The sequence below is a fragment of the Artemia franciscana genome, chromosome 12 (genome assembly GCF_032884065.1).
Source record: "Artemia franciscana chromosome 12, ASM3288406v1, whole genome shotgun sequence".
NCBI lineage: Eukaryota > Metazoa > Arthropoda > Branchiopoda > Anostraca > Artemiidae > Artemia > Artemia franciscana.
The window spans coordinates 37,658,710-37,673,577 of NC_088874.1; the positions used below are offsets into that span (position 1 = coordinate 37,658,710).

Consider the following 14,868-nt stretch of genomic DNA (forward strand, 5'->3'; position numbering starts at 1 on the left):
GTTTATTCTTTTTTACCCATTGTATTATTGGCCAAAAGAAGATTTTTAAACCTCTTTGAAAGCGGCCAGTAAACATCAAATATAATGAAAGCGGCAAAAATACATCCAAATAACTTAGCATGAAATTACAAAACTCATAAAGATATGTAATCCCTTAGTTTGGAGAAAATCCTTTACTTACGACATTTCTGGCAAAACCTGGATGCTAAAAAAAAATTACCGAGAAAAAGTACTATTTTGGTGAACAGTGACATTTTTTTCCAAAATACACATCCAGTTTCCAAATGTTTCGCTTCCCCTCTTGAAACAATCTAGGACCACTTGGTCGATACGATGACCCCTGGGAAAAAAAAGAGAAAAAAATAATAATAAAAAAAAAAAAACTGAATGCGAAGGTGTGATTTTCGTTACAATTCGATGACTTTTAGGGGGTGTTTCCCCCTATTTTCTAAAATAAGGCAAATTTTCTCAGGCTCGTAACTTTTGATGACAAAGACTAAATTTGATAAAACTTATATATTTGAAATCAGCATAAAAATCAGATTCTTTTGATATATCTTTTAGCATCGAAATTTCGTTTTCTAGAGTTTCGTTTACTATTGAGCCGGGTCACTCCTTACTACAGTTTGTTACCACGAACTGTTTGAAAAGTAGAATTTCGCATTTTTTTTTGCCAGAATACAGATCAGGGATGCGTGTTTACTTGTTTTTTTTTTTCCGAGGGGCGATCGTATCGACCAAGTGGTCATAGAATCTTGAAAGAGGACTCATTCTAACGGAAATGAAAAGTTATGGTGCCCTTTTTAAGAGACCAAAAAAATTGGATGGCACCTAGGCCCCCTCCCACGCCAATTATTTTACCAAAGTCACCGGATCAAAATTCTGAGATAGCCGTTTTATTCACCGTAGTCGAAAGACCTTATAACTATGTCTTTGGGGGCGCCTTAGTCCCCCACAGCCCCCGTGGGAGGGGCTACAAGTTACAAACATTGACCAGTGCTTACATATAGTAAAGGTTATTTGGAAGTGTACAGACGTTTTCAGGGGGATTTTTAGGTTGGGGGGTTGAGAAGAGGGAGATATGTTGGGGGAACTTTTCTTGGAGGAATTTGTCATGGGGGAAGAAAATTTTCATGAAGGGAGTGCAGGATTTTCAGCATTATTAAGAAAAAAAACAATGAAAACATAAATATGAAAAAGTTTTTTTCAACTGAATGTAAAGAGAAGCATTAAAGCTTAAAACGAACAGAAATTATTACGCATATGATGGGCTTACCTCCTCCTAATACCCCGCTCTTTACACTAAAGTATTTTAGTAATTTCAACTATTTATTCTGCGGCTTTTGTGATTCAGGGATCATTCTTAAGAAATTTGGACAAAATTTAAGCTTTAATGTAAAGAGCGAGGTACTGATGAGGGGTGAACCCCCTCCATATACGTAATAAAAACATGAGAATACAGAAGATCGCTACGTAAGCTAATTTGTAAGTTACGTATATCTATTACTAATAAAAACAATTCGTAAGAAATTAAAAGTTCTAGTTGCCTTTTTAAGTAACCAAAAAATTGGAGGGCAACTAGGCCTCCTCCCCCGCTCCTTTTTTCTCAAAATCATTCGATAAAAACTATGAGAAAGCCATTTAGCCAAACAAATAAATATGCAAATTTCATTTTAATTATTCATCTGCGGAGAGCCAATATCAAAAACATGCATTGATTCAAAAAACGTTCAGAAATTAAATTTAAAAAACAAGTTTTTTTAACGGAAAGTAAGGAGCGGCATTAAAACTTAAAACGAACAGAAATTACTTCGTATATGAAAGAGGCTGTTTCCTCATCAACGCCCCGCTCTTTACGCTAAAGTTTTTTACTATTTTAAAAAGTAGAGTTAAGACAAAGGGTCAAACTTTAGCGTAAAGAGGGGAGCGTTGATGAGGAAGCAGCCTCTTTCATATACGAAGTAATTTCTGTTCGTTCTAAGTTTTAATGTCGCTCCTTACTTTCCGTTAAAAAAACTTGTTTTTTTTTTTACTTTTTCATAAAGGGTTTAGTTTGGTCTGATTGGACTGTATTTTCTTCCAGAGCTGCAGATAGGTAAGGTATAGCTTATCGTACATGAACAATTAAATGAAAAATTACATGAAATTTAAAACAAAATTTGTATATAAACTTTGGCAAAGTTTCAACCCATGTAAAATTTCAAACAATTCCTGGTAACAAGCTGTAAGTAAGGAGCGACTCGGGCCAATAGTAACCAAAACTCTAAAAGAAGAGATTTTGATAAAACTAGATACGTCAAACGAATTCGATTTTTATGCTGTTTGAATAAAAAAAAACAAGTTTTTTAACTGAATTATATGGAGCGAAATTATAACTTAAAATGAACAGAAATTATTCCGTATATGAAAGGGGCTATCCCCTCCCCAACGCACCGCTCTTTAAGCTAAAGGTTGGTTCTAGAACTAGAGTTTTACTGAGAACTGAACTTGCCATACTTTGTAGAAAATTATACTTATATGCTAAGCGTCATCGATATCATTGTCATGGTCAAAAGACCATTTAGAATTGTTATGTCTTGTCATGTCAAGTCATTAGATTGTCATGTCAAAAGACCATTTAGAAACTCATAGATATCTCTTAATTTTCTGATGGTTATTCGTGGAATTTGAATTACATTTATAATGTATGATAACATTCTGGGATCATAGAGAATGTTTTGAGAAAACATCGTGAGAATTTATTCCTTTTTTTAAGTCAGTTTTGGGTTTTAAAAATGTGATAAACAAAAAAGAGCAAAACATACACCACAGATTTGTATAAGAGAAACCAATTTAGACCAAAATTAGAAACCAATTTAAAATTGTTATTCAGATCGCTGTAATTTTACAGCTGTAGTTCCTAAGGTGATGTGCTCTATTTGGTAGTTGTCAAACAGTTCGTGGAAACGAACTGCAGTAAGGAGCGACCCGGCTTAATAGTAACCGAAACTCTAAAAAACTAAGTTTTGATACAAATAGTTACATCAAAAGAATCGCATTTTAATGCTGATTTTAAATATATATGTTACATCAGGTTTAGTCTTAACTATTAAAAGTTACGAGCCTGAGAAAATCTATCTCATTTGGAAAATAGGGGAAAATACCCCCTAAAAGTCATAGAATATTCATAAAAATCACACCATCAGATTCAGCGTATTAGAGAACCTATCAATAAAAATACGGAATTTTGTATTTTTTGCCAGAAGACAGATCACGGATGTGTGTTTGTTTATTTTGTTGTTGTTTTTTTCCCCAGGGGTGATGGTATCGGCACAGTTGTCCTACAATGTCACAAGAGGGCTTATTCTGACGGAAATTGAAAGTTCTAGTGCCCTTTTTAAGTGATCAAAAAAATTGGAGGGCACTTAGGCCCCCTCCCATGCACATTTTTTCCCAAAGTCACCGGATAAAGTTTTGAGATAGCTATTCTGTTCAGCTTAGTCGAAAACCTAATAACTATGTCTTTGGGGATGACTTAATCCCCTAGTCCCCGGAGGAGGGGCTGCAATTTACAATCTTTGACCATTGCTTACATATAGTAATTGTTAATTATGAATTGTACAGACGTTTTCAGGGGAACTTTTTCGCGTTGGGGTGGGGGTGGATCGCGGGGAGGAGGTTACATAGGAGGATCTTTCCATGAAGGAAGTTTTCATGAGGGAAGCAAATTTTTCATGAAGGGGGCACAGGATTTTCCAGCATTTCTTATAAAAAAAAAAAAACAATAAGAAAATAAATAATTTTTTCAACTCGAAGTAATGAGCAGCATTAAAACTTAAAACGAACATAAAATTTTACGTATATAAGGGGGTTCGTCTCCTCCACAATACCTTGCTCTCTACGCTAATATATTTTTAGTAATTTCAACTATTTATTCTAAGGTCTTTGTGATTCAGGGGTCATTCTTAAAGATTTGAGACAAAATTCAAGCTTTAGTGTAAAGAACGAGCTATTGACGAGGGGAAGAACTCCTTCATATACGAAATAAAAATACACAAATATAGAAGTTTGTTACGTAAGTTGATTCGTAAGGTACGTATGTTTATTACTAACAAAAACGTTCGTAAAAAAATAAAATAAAATCTAGTTGGATTTTTAAGCAACCAAAAATTGGAGGGCAACCATGCCTCCTCGCTCACCCCCTTTTTTTTTATCAAAATCGACCGATCAAAACTATAAGAAAGCCATATAGCCTCCCCCCCCAAAAAAAAGATATTCATGTGCTTTGAGCCAAAATCAAAACATGCATTAATTGAAAAACGATCAGAAATTAAATAAAAAACAAGCTTTTTTAACTGCAAGTAAGAAGCGACATTAAAACTCCAAACGAACAGAAATTTTTCCGTATATAAAAGGGGTTGACCCCTCCTCAACGCCTCGCTCTTTATATTAAATTTTTCAATTGTTTTTTTTTAAGTTGTGAGAAAGGGTCAAACTTTAGCGTAAAGAGCCAGGCGTGGAGGAGGGGTCAACCCCTTTTATATTTCGAATAATTTCTGTTCGTTCTGAGCTTTAATGTCGCTTCTTCCTTGCAGTTAAACGAACTTGTTTTTTTATTTAATTCATTATAAGGAACACACCCGAGAATTTGATAATCTGAAAGGTCTGACAAAAACTGGTTTAGCTATCTGTATTCGGAGACAATTATCTTAGGCTCAGTGGAAAAACTACGTTGTAGGTACGTTTTAATTATATACATAATGTATAGAATTGGTACTTTGGTGAGGTTAGTAAAGGTAGTTAATATGATGCGTTCTGGGCAGTGGCGTAATTTTGTCAGAATCCTGGGGGAGGGGGAAGTTGGGGCCCATTTTCCCAAATCAAGTGAAAATGACGGTGAAAACTGAAAAATGATTCAAATATTACCATAAAGGCAAGGATATACTAAAGAAAATTGACCTGTTTCTCTAGATACTTTAATTATAAAGGCTACTTTATTTACTTATTGAAGGACCAGGGATGGCAAATAAAAGCATTTTAGCCCCCCTGGAACTATTGTTTGGACTGATCTAGGTTTATTCAAGCCTGAGAATTGTGCATTTCTATAACATTACTAGAGTGGTTGTTCCGAATTGAGAAGCCCATGGGGCATGATCACATTTTCGTCAGTGTTGCCGAGCTAAACCGTGGAAATAAATAAGCAAACTATCTAGTTAAATTTGACAGTGGTTTTTTCTTTTCGAACATTCAAACATTAACAATCTGCAGATTTTCAGTTATATCTGCAAAGGAAAGCTACACCTTAGTAAGCTATTTTGTACCATAGTTTTTTAGCTTTTTTATGTCAATCTTTTACCAACGTTCCTTTTTTCGAATTTGGCCTTTGATACAATTTGGGCTTTAATACAATTAGAACTAAATAAATCAAAAACCTCATACCTCACAAAATTAAAAACCTCAAAGGATCAGCATTGGGAAAGCTATCCCCCTAGCTATCCCCCCTAGTTTTTTTTAAATGTAAGAAAGGAGCAACATTAAAACTTAAAACGAACAGAAATTACTCCGTGTATGAAAGGGGCTTTGCCTCCACAACGCCTCGCTCTTTATGCTAAAGTTTTACTTTTTCTCTTAACTCTATTTTTAAAAAAGTAAGAAACTTTAGCGTAAAGAGCGGGGCGTTGAGGAGGAAAACCCCCTTTCATATACGGAGTAATTTCTGTTCGTTTTAAGTTTTAATGTTGCTCCTTACTTTCATTTAAAAAACTTGTTTTTTTATTTAATTCCGGGACGTTTTTGAATTAATGCATATTTTGATCTTGCCTCTCCGCACATAAATAATTAAAACGAAATTTGCATATTAATTAATTGCAATTAATCGAAAGATTTTGAGAAAAAAGGAGGGAGGGAGGAGGCCTAGTTGCTCTCCATGTTCTTGATTACTTAAAAAAAAATTAACGTTTAATTTTTTACAAACTTTTTCATTTTTAAAAAATATATGTAACTTACGAATTAACTTCTGTGACGAACTTCTATATTCGTATGTTTTTATTGCGTATATGAGAGGGTTCAACCCTCGTCGTCCCAATTCCTTAAGAATAATCTCTGAATCACAAAGGCCGTAGAATAAATAGTTGAAATTACTAAAAATACTTTAGCGTAAAGAGTGAGCTATAACGAGGAGGTAAACCACTCATATGCGTAATCTTTTTTGTTCATTTTAAGTTTTAATACTGCTGCTTACTTTCAGTAGAAAAAACTTTTCATATTTATTTTTTAATTGTTTTTTCAAATAATGCTAGAAAATCCTGCGCCCCCTTAATTGAAATTATTCCCCCCCCCCCCCTGAGAAGTTTCTCCATGGAAATATCCTCCCATGTAACCCCCCCCTCAACTCTCCCCCCTAAACCAAAAAAATCCCCGTGAAAACGTCTGTACACTTCCCAGTAATCATTACTATATGTAAACACAGGTCAAAGTTTGTAACTTATAGCCCTCCCACGGGGACTGCGGGGGAGTAAGTCGTCCTTAAAGACATAGTTATTAGGTTTTTCGCCTATGGTGAATAAAATGGCTAACTCAGAATTTTGATCCGCTGATTTTTGGGAAAAAATCAGCGTGGGAGGGGGCCTAGGTGCCCTCCAATTTTTGGTCACTTAAAAAGGACACTAGAACATTTAGTTTCCGTTAGAATGAGCCCTCTTGCGACATTCTAGGACTGCTCAGTCGATACGATCACCCCTGGGAAAAAACAACAAAAAACAAACAAATAAAAACGCATCCGTGATCTGTCTTCTCGCAAAAAAAAATCTGAAATTCCACATTTTTGTAGATAAGAGCTTCAAACTTCTACAATAAGGTTCTCTTATACGCTGAATCTGATTCTGTGATTTTAGTTAAGATTGTGTGATTTTTAGGGGGTGTTTCCCTCTATTTTCTAAAATGAGGCAAATTTTCTCAGGCTCGTAACTTTTGATGGGTATAAGTGATCTTGATGAAACTTATATATTTAAAATCAGCATTGAAATGTGATTCTTTTGATGTAATTATTGGTATCAAAATTTCATTTTTTAGAGTTTCGGTTACTATTGAGCCAGGTCGCTCCTTACTACAGTTACCACGTAACGAAGTGTTTGAAAAGAACTTTGTATTCTGTTATTCAGTTTTTAGTAGTAGCAAGGGCAAAATTTGAAAAAAGAAATGTCTATTTAAAAAAAGAAAGAAAACTATTTAATAATTTGACTAAAAAGCACCCAGTAGAAACAGAAATTAATAACTGCTTACTTTACATACCCAAACAAAGCCTCATTATTTAGTTGCATCAGGACGTGCAAAGTTGGAAGTTGGCTTCTCAACCCAAATCCTAAGTTTTTCCGAGTTCCTGGGTACTTTTTGTTTCAACTATTAAATAGTTTTCTCCGATTATTGCCTTTTTTATTCACCCCCCCCCCTCCCAAAGAAATAAAAACAGAGGTTAAGTGCCTTATTAACTTACATTATTACGTAGTGTAAAGCCTCTGCACTGAGTTCTCAACTATTTTTATTTAATTCTTTGAATAAAACTTCTATCAAAACGATATAACGTCAGTTAAATCAGTGAAAAAAGTTTTTTCGCCGGCTTATAGCTTTTTCACGATAAGTTTTTTCAAACTTATCGAGATTTTCTCCGTTGTTCTATATCTTCTCATGCTCTGTCAATATTGTCTCCGAAGAAACTCATCTTCCGAAAATGATAAAACCATGACTTCGTTTAGGGAAGGAAAATATAGTCATAAGTTCATAATATTGTTATTTGTGCACGGTGAAATAAATAAAAAAAAAGAAACTGGTAACTACGTACACAAATCAACGGGTAACTGGAAATCCGTCTCAACTTTTTGCTTAACGACTTGCCAGTGGTATTTTCAAGCTAGTAATTGCATCGTTTGAATTTTTGACTCTTCATTCGTAATCGTCTTTGTAACAACCCTCTCCAAACATAAGAGAATTTCGTATTTTGTTTCTAGATTAAACAAATAGAGTAGCTAAAAATAACTAATTCAATTACTTAAACAAAATGGCATTATTTCTTGAAAATATAACCTTTACTAATGAAAGGTATAGAAAATGAAGGCTAAATAAACCTTAATCTACCTTTATAGACTTTGGATTTAGAGGCTTAGACATGATGTGGGCGACATACTATAAAAATTAGAGATGATATACCATACTATAAAACTTATTTTGTATTATTACCGACAGCTAGCAAAAGTGGGCTTATGAATTTGAAATTTGACAATGATATGATAAATGAATTTTATTTCAGTTACTAGCTGTTTTTGGTTTTTGCAATATTGCTAGATTTTTAATATTTATTATGAGAACATTAAAAGTTTGTGATTTGCTTTTTATCCAAAAAAATAGTTAAATTTGAATTATCTACAAAATAGTTTTTTTTCATAAAATTAACTACTTTACAAAATTTTTGCGAAATTTGTAATATTTATGTTGTGTATTCACCGCTTGTATAGATTTTTTTTTCTGCTTACATTAGTTGGAATATCAAAGACAGCGCTCTAGTGCTTCCCAAGTAAAGAGCCATAATGCCTTCATTGTATTGTTTTATCTTTTGTTTTTACAGCCAATTTTTATGGAAGGGTTAGTTGTAAAGCTTGGAAGGGAACTCTTTCAATGGGAAATCGAAAGTTCTAGTGTTCAATTAGGATCGGAAGTGATTGGAAGGCAACCCTCCTCCCTCCCATGCCTTTTAACTGCATGGCCCCCAGTAATCCCCTTGAATTGGATAAACAATTTTAGATAGTCATTTTGTTCAAAAAAGTGGGGGGCAATTTTGCTGTTTTTTCAATGAAAGCACCAAAAAATGTCAATTTTCAATGAAAAGAGCTAAAAACGTAGCTTTCAATATCCAGAAGGGCAAAAAATCTTTTAAGAAATGCTCTTCTTACCTGTTGCTTCTCTCTCTAATGGCATCCGTGCCCTTGGGCCCAACTCCTCCAACACAAGTTCCACTCAGGAGCCCATAGCTCAGTCGACTGGAATAAAAAGTCGTAATCTGTGTTTTGATTATGAGAGTTGAACGTCGTTAGCATTTTCTATTTACCATTGCCACAACATGGCATAACCCAGTAAACCCAAAGCTCATTCAATCTTGAGTTTAAAGGGTGGCTTTGAATTGAGCCAAGTCGACCTTTGCGTAGCTGAGTTTTAATCTTGGTTTTAATTATGAGAGTTGAACGTCGTTAACATTTTCCGTTCAGCATTGCCACAACATGGCATAACCCAGTAAACCCAAAGGTCATTCAACCTTGGGCTGAGGGGGTGGCCTTGAATTGAGTCAAGTCGATCTTTGTGTAGCTGAGAAACAAAGGATAGCTAACACTAGACAATCTTTCGGCAGCTAAATAGCCATAATCTCTGTAGGTGACGCTTGCTGGTTGAAGCTGATGAAGAACAGTGTGGACCAGGTTCCAGTTATTAAATTAAGTAAAAAAAAAACAATTTTTTGTAACGGAAAGTAAGGAGCGATATTGAAACTTAAAACGAACAGAAATTACTCCGTATATGAAAGGGGCTTTTCCTCCTCAACGCCTCGCTCTTTACGCTAAAGTTTCACCCTTTCTCTTAACTCTACTTTTTAAAACAGTAAGAAACATTAGCGTAAAGAGCGGGGCATTGAGGAGGAAAAGCCCCTTTCATATACGGAGTAATTTCTGTCCGTTTTAAATTTTAATGTTGCTCCTTACTTTCATTCAAAAAAACTTGTTTTTTTTTCTATTTATCATATCATTTATCATATGTGGACCAGGTTCCAGTTATTAAATTGTGTTATGTTTTAGATGATGTGTTCCCCGTTATGGAAATTGTAAAAGAAAAATGAAAATTTGAAGGATACGCTGTTTTAAGTGTACTGTTTTAGTAACGCTCATTTTTAACACTGACGGTTATTCTTAAGATAGACTATTTGGATGCTTGAAAATGCTTTATTTTCTTTATTCTATACGTCCTAATTTTAACAGTTTCTTCATTAATTTTCATTCATCCTAATTATAGTGCCATTTCCAGCATAATTCACCATCCATGAAATATATCTGTTTTTTTTATATGTTAATCATTTTCATATGAACTTAGTAAAAAGTTATCCCTTTGTCCAATTTTTGGAGCTTTTGCCAGTGAGTCTTATCTACAAGATACTATAAAAAAAAGAAAATGCCTACATGGTTGCAGTGGCTGGTGTTTACCCCCCCCCCCCCGATGTATTTTCCCGGTGATCTCCTTGGAAAATACCCTCCCTCCACAAAAAATGCCCCCGCGAAAAAAATACCCCCGAAAATACCTCTCGAAAATACCCCCCGGAAAAAAATCCCCTTGGAAAATAACCTTATTATTTTAATTTTGTCTTATAATTTTCGTAGGAGGAAGAAATTTTGGTACTTATGCATTATGTGCTACTCACTCAAGTTTACGCCGTGTGTAATCTAAAACTCGAGAACAAACTGGTTTTTTCGTTAGTTTCTTCGTTACTTTAGAAATAAATTTGGGCTATAGATTCGCACATTAGGGGGGGGGGATGAAGTATAGCTGGTCTGCATTCAAAATGTGTAAGCTATGATTTATTTTTCATATTATGAAATAATAATTGTTTTCTGACTTCAAACTGTCCAAATACTTTATCCCCCCCTTATATGTAAATATATAGCCCAAATTATATATATCCCATATATTCTATCATTTGTCCCTGTTTTGTCTCGTGCTAAGCTGAAAGAAACCAACGAAATAATCGGTTTATTCACCAGCTTTACACAGTGTAAACTTGAGTGAGTGGCACATAATACTCAAAGTACCAAAATTCCTTCCCCCTACGGAAATAAAAAAAAAATCAAATGAAACTTTCAAATTTGGAGTCTTGTTTTCTAGGGGGGGGGCTATTTTCCGGGGGACAATAACGTGGACAAAAATCCTTAGTTAATGAATGTTCCCTGAGAAAAAAGAAAAGAAAAACGCATTGAAAGAAACTGAAATATCTTAAATTGTTATATAGCATCTCACGTGTACATTGTCATTGCGCAACACCCGCGCGTAAACCGTTATTACGTAACAACCACGTATGTGCCCCCCTCATTTACGACAGGGGATTCCCTGCTTGACTGGTGGACTCTAACAAGTCTTATTACGTAACAGCCAAAAGTAAACAAAACCTTTTACATAATAAGCGCCTGTTGGGTGGAATTGCTCGATAGGTGTCCCCGGTGGTTAGGTCAGGGGTCCGATGAAATTGGATGCTAGGGCCCAATTTTTGAATTGAATGCTAGGGCCCCAAGCAAAATTGGATGTTAGGACCCCCAGTGCTTAGGCGAAGGACTCGATGAAATTGTATGCTAGGGCCCCGATAGATTTGGATGCTAAGGCGCCGCTGGTTAGGTTAGAGGGACTGGTGAAATTGGATACTAGGGCAGCTAATGGAATTGGATGCTAGGTCCCCACTGAAATTGGTTGCTAAAGGCCTCCGTCGGAATTGGATGATAAGGGGCTTCGTGGAATCGCTTGCTAGGGTCTGGCGTCTTGAAGGTTTCCCCACTAGTGGGCTCTGAAGTTTCTTTTTTAATATAAGAAACTATTAGGTAGCAATCTTAGAAATCCTGGAGTAAAGAAGCCGTGAAGGTTTTTTTTTAAATAAAAAAGTACTAACCAATTCACACATGCTTCGTTTAGAAAACATTCTCTATTATGTATTAAACATTCCCTGTGACGTAACATCCACCTGTGTCTTAAAGAAGTTTAAAAATAGGTGTCTGGATCCGGATTTGAAGGGGATACTGGCTGGTCAAAATCAGGGAGGCATCACTACTATTGTTTTCGTGCACGCTCTTCCCATGCCTTAACTAATAAAATCTTACACTTAGAAATAAGAGGGATTTTCCCTTTTTTTTAAATGCATTATCTTTTAATGGTAGCAACAAGGATACGAATTTTTTTTTATGAAAAGCTCTTGCTCTAAGTCGTGTTTTTTTTTCTCTCTCACGTTTATCATAGACTGGCCTTTGGCTGTACGAAATTCTTGTAATTAAGAGGCTACATTTACACGGTTAAAAATAGTGAAGTAAGTTTTTGAGTATTATTCTTGGCAAAAAACCTATCTCTCTAGAAACAAATTGACATTCATAGAATAAAAGACTACAGAAGAGATGGTACTCTTAACAAGCTTGAATTTGCTTTTCCTGGTCTGATTTGAGAATGTTTTTAAACTACTTTACTTAGTCTCACTTCTCTCATCACCCTGGTATATGGACGTGTTTTCTTTTTTTTTGTTCCTATTTCTCAAGGTGGCGGACAAAGCGAGAACTTTCATGAAGTCCATCAGTAACTAAATCATTAGTTGATCTTGAATTACTTTGTAAAATTTCTTGTGAAATTCCTTGAATGGTGACCTTTCAAAGACCTTTTTATTCCTCCTCTTTTTGTTCTGCATCAGCTTACTTATCCCCTCCAAGAAATGTTTGAAATTCCAACTTCTTTTACTCCGCCGGTAAGGTCTTATCACGTTGGTTTGAGCATGCTTGTTTTTTGAAAATTAGGAAATAATGTTCCCCTGCCCAAGCACAAAATTTTAAATTGTCCTGCCCCCCTCCTCATAAGAATAAAAACCTCACGAATTTTTCATCCATTAAAACGTGCAAAATATTTTCATATCGAATTTTACTCTGCAAATTCAATTTTTACTAATAAAGAAGTATACTCTTCAAGGACGCCAATTCACAAACGTTAAGGGAGTGGTTTAAATATATTTTTCAAAATCCAGATGGGGCAATATTGTTCTTTTCTTTTGTTTTTTTTTTTTAACATCTAGGAACCTAGGGGCAATTACCCCCTTCCGCCTTAATTGACTCCTCTCTGCCTCTTGAGTTAACTGGACTTTCTGTTGAAATACTCCTATGGTATATTTCTTTTTACACCTTTTATATTTTATACCTTTTATATATACTTGTTTTAATGCCTTTTAGTATATATCTTTAGCATATACGAAAATAAGGGGATGTTCTGTGAAGGGTTTTCTCTAGAATAGCAGACACTTACCAACTATATGGTGAGAAGTTTTGAGTTCTGATTAGTTTTGTGTTCTCTCTTTTCTATTCTTTCTATATTCTCCCCTTATAATATTGATTTTAAATCATAATCCCTAATTAGTAGTGTTCTGTTTCTTTAATGTTTGTAATCTTGATTATGCTTTCAGAGTAAAAGTTGGATTGTTTACTCGGTGTTGGAGCCTTCTGGGGCGCGCCTTGGTATTAACCTAAATTTTCTTATGGGTTTTTTATTAAACAAAATTAACATCAGTTTATATCACTCTCCTATACAATTTATTTTATATCATTAATACATAACAATATATGCATATATAATTAATATTTATATACATACATTTATATAATTAAATAACTCTTTTGAATCGCCCCAGTTGCTTTAAAATCTTCAGTTTTGCTCGCAGATGGGTAATAAATTACATTGAAAATATAATTAATAATTAGAAAATGCCGGCAATATTAGGATTTACTGGAGTGGGGGAGGGGAGAGCATGGATACAAAGACTCTCGCCTTCCGTACGTGCCTGATTACATTAACTTTCCTTTTTTGTCTAACAGAAAAAAAAAATGCAAGATATGTACAAGTCCGTATCCAGGAATTTTGTTCGAGGAAGTTATTTTTTCCAGGGTGTTTAAAAAAAAATTATGCTCAAAATTTGTTTATATGCATTTTGTTGTTTTTACGATTTTGACAAACATTTCAGGGAGTGGGAAGGGTTAAAAACCCTCTTCCCATGGACACCGCCTTGGATGTGTATATTTACTGCACAGATTTTCTGTATTCTACTAGAATTACAAGTGGGATCTATCAAAGGAATTGGATGTAACAAAAGAATCGGAAGAAAAAATGACGCATAGAATTGGAATGAATAAAACTAAAAACATATTCAAAGTTTTCCACACCTGGCCCTCTCGAGTTAAATTCTTTACTCAATGAAAAGGACCGCTTTCAAACCGTTCGGTGAAAGACATTGTTGGAAGAAGACTTCAGCTTTTGTCAACTCTCTCATCCGTCAACATAAAAGACACCATACCGTTAATCAAAAGAAAACACTTCAGTTCAATTCCTCTGTCGTTAAGCGCCCACTAACTTCACAACGGACGCACTTGGTGTTGACTCTTGCTAAGCGCACAAATGATATATATGACAAATTGTCATAATGACGGCTTTATTTGCTTAAGAATTTTAAGCATGGATATATACATGAGATTACATTCACTCTGCCACCTCGTTTGTCTTCATTTTTGACAGATGAGTCGGTGTATTATTGATTATTAGACATTTCTAAAAGGAATTTGAGTTTATTGATAAAAGTGCATATTTTGCGTGATATTTACATACCAAAAGGCTGCTATCGTTGATTTGTTTTTATTTAAGTTTGAATGTTACACACGAATGCCACAGAAATTGATTTGATTGATTTTTTGGCAAAATATTCAAGTGTAAATTAAAAAAAAAAAAGTAAAAAAAAAAGTTAAGTTAAAAGAGCTCAGTTAAAAAAAGAAAATAAATGAAAACCTCTAAGTTTCAAAAAGACACGCAAACTATCTTTCTTTCGTTCTTTCTGTCTTAATTCATCTTAAAAAATACAAAAACTATATTATGCCCCAACAGAGAGCAAAGCTCTTAAGGCTGGGACAGGGCAAAAACACAGAACATCAACATCTCATCGCAATAATAATTCTAAAATTTAATACGGCAAAAGACAAACAAAATAGGAAAAAAACTCATAAGAGAGAAGTAACAAAGATAAGCAAATAAATAAATACCGGGCAGGATGGGGCGTGGGAAGCCATCCAAGACACAGGGACA

At 34.7% G+C, this 14,868-nt stretch overlaps 1 long non-coding RNA gene across 3 annotated transcripts in view; it reads right to left on the bottom strand.

The window, feature by feature from the left end:
- LOC136034076 (uncharacterized) overlaps positions 1-14,868 on the bottom strand; it is a 136,190-nt gene that overhangs the window by 53,483 nt on the left and 67,839 nt on the right. For 2 of the 3 annotated variants that reach the window (XR_010619108.1, XR_010619107.1), the window contains exons 3-4: positions 7,817-7,978; positions 221-340 (exon numbers count right to left, since the gene is read on the bottom strand). This is a non-coding gene — a long non-coding RNA (uncharacterized LOC136034076). The remainder of the gene's footprint in view (positions 1-220; positions 341-7,816; positions 7,979-14,868) is intronic. The other variant, XR_010619109.1, reaches the window with a different exon arrangement.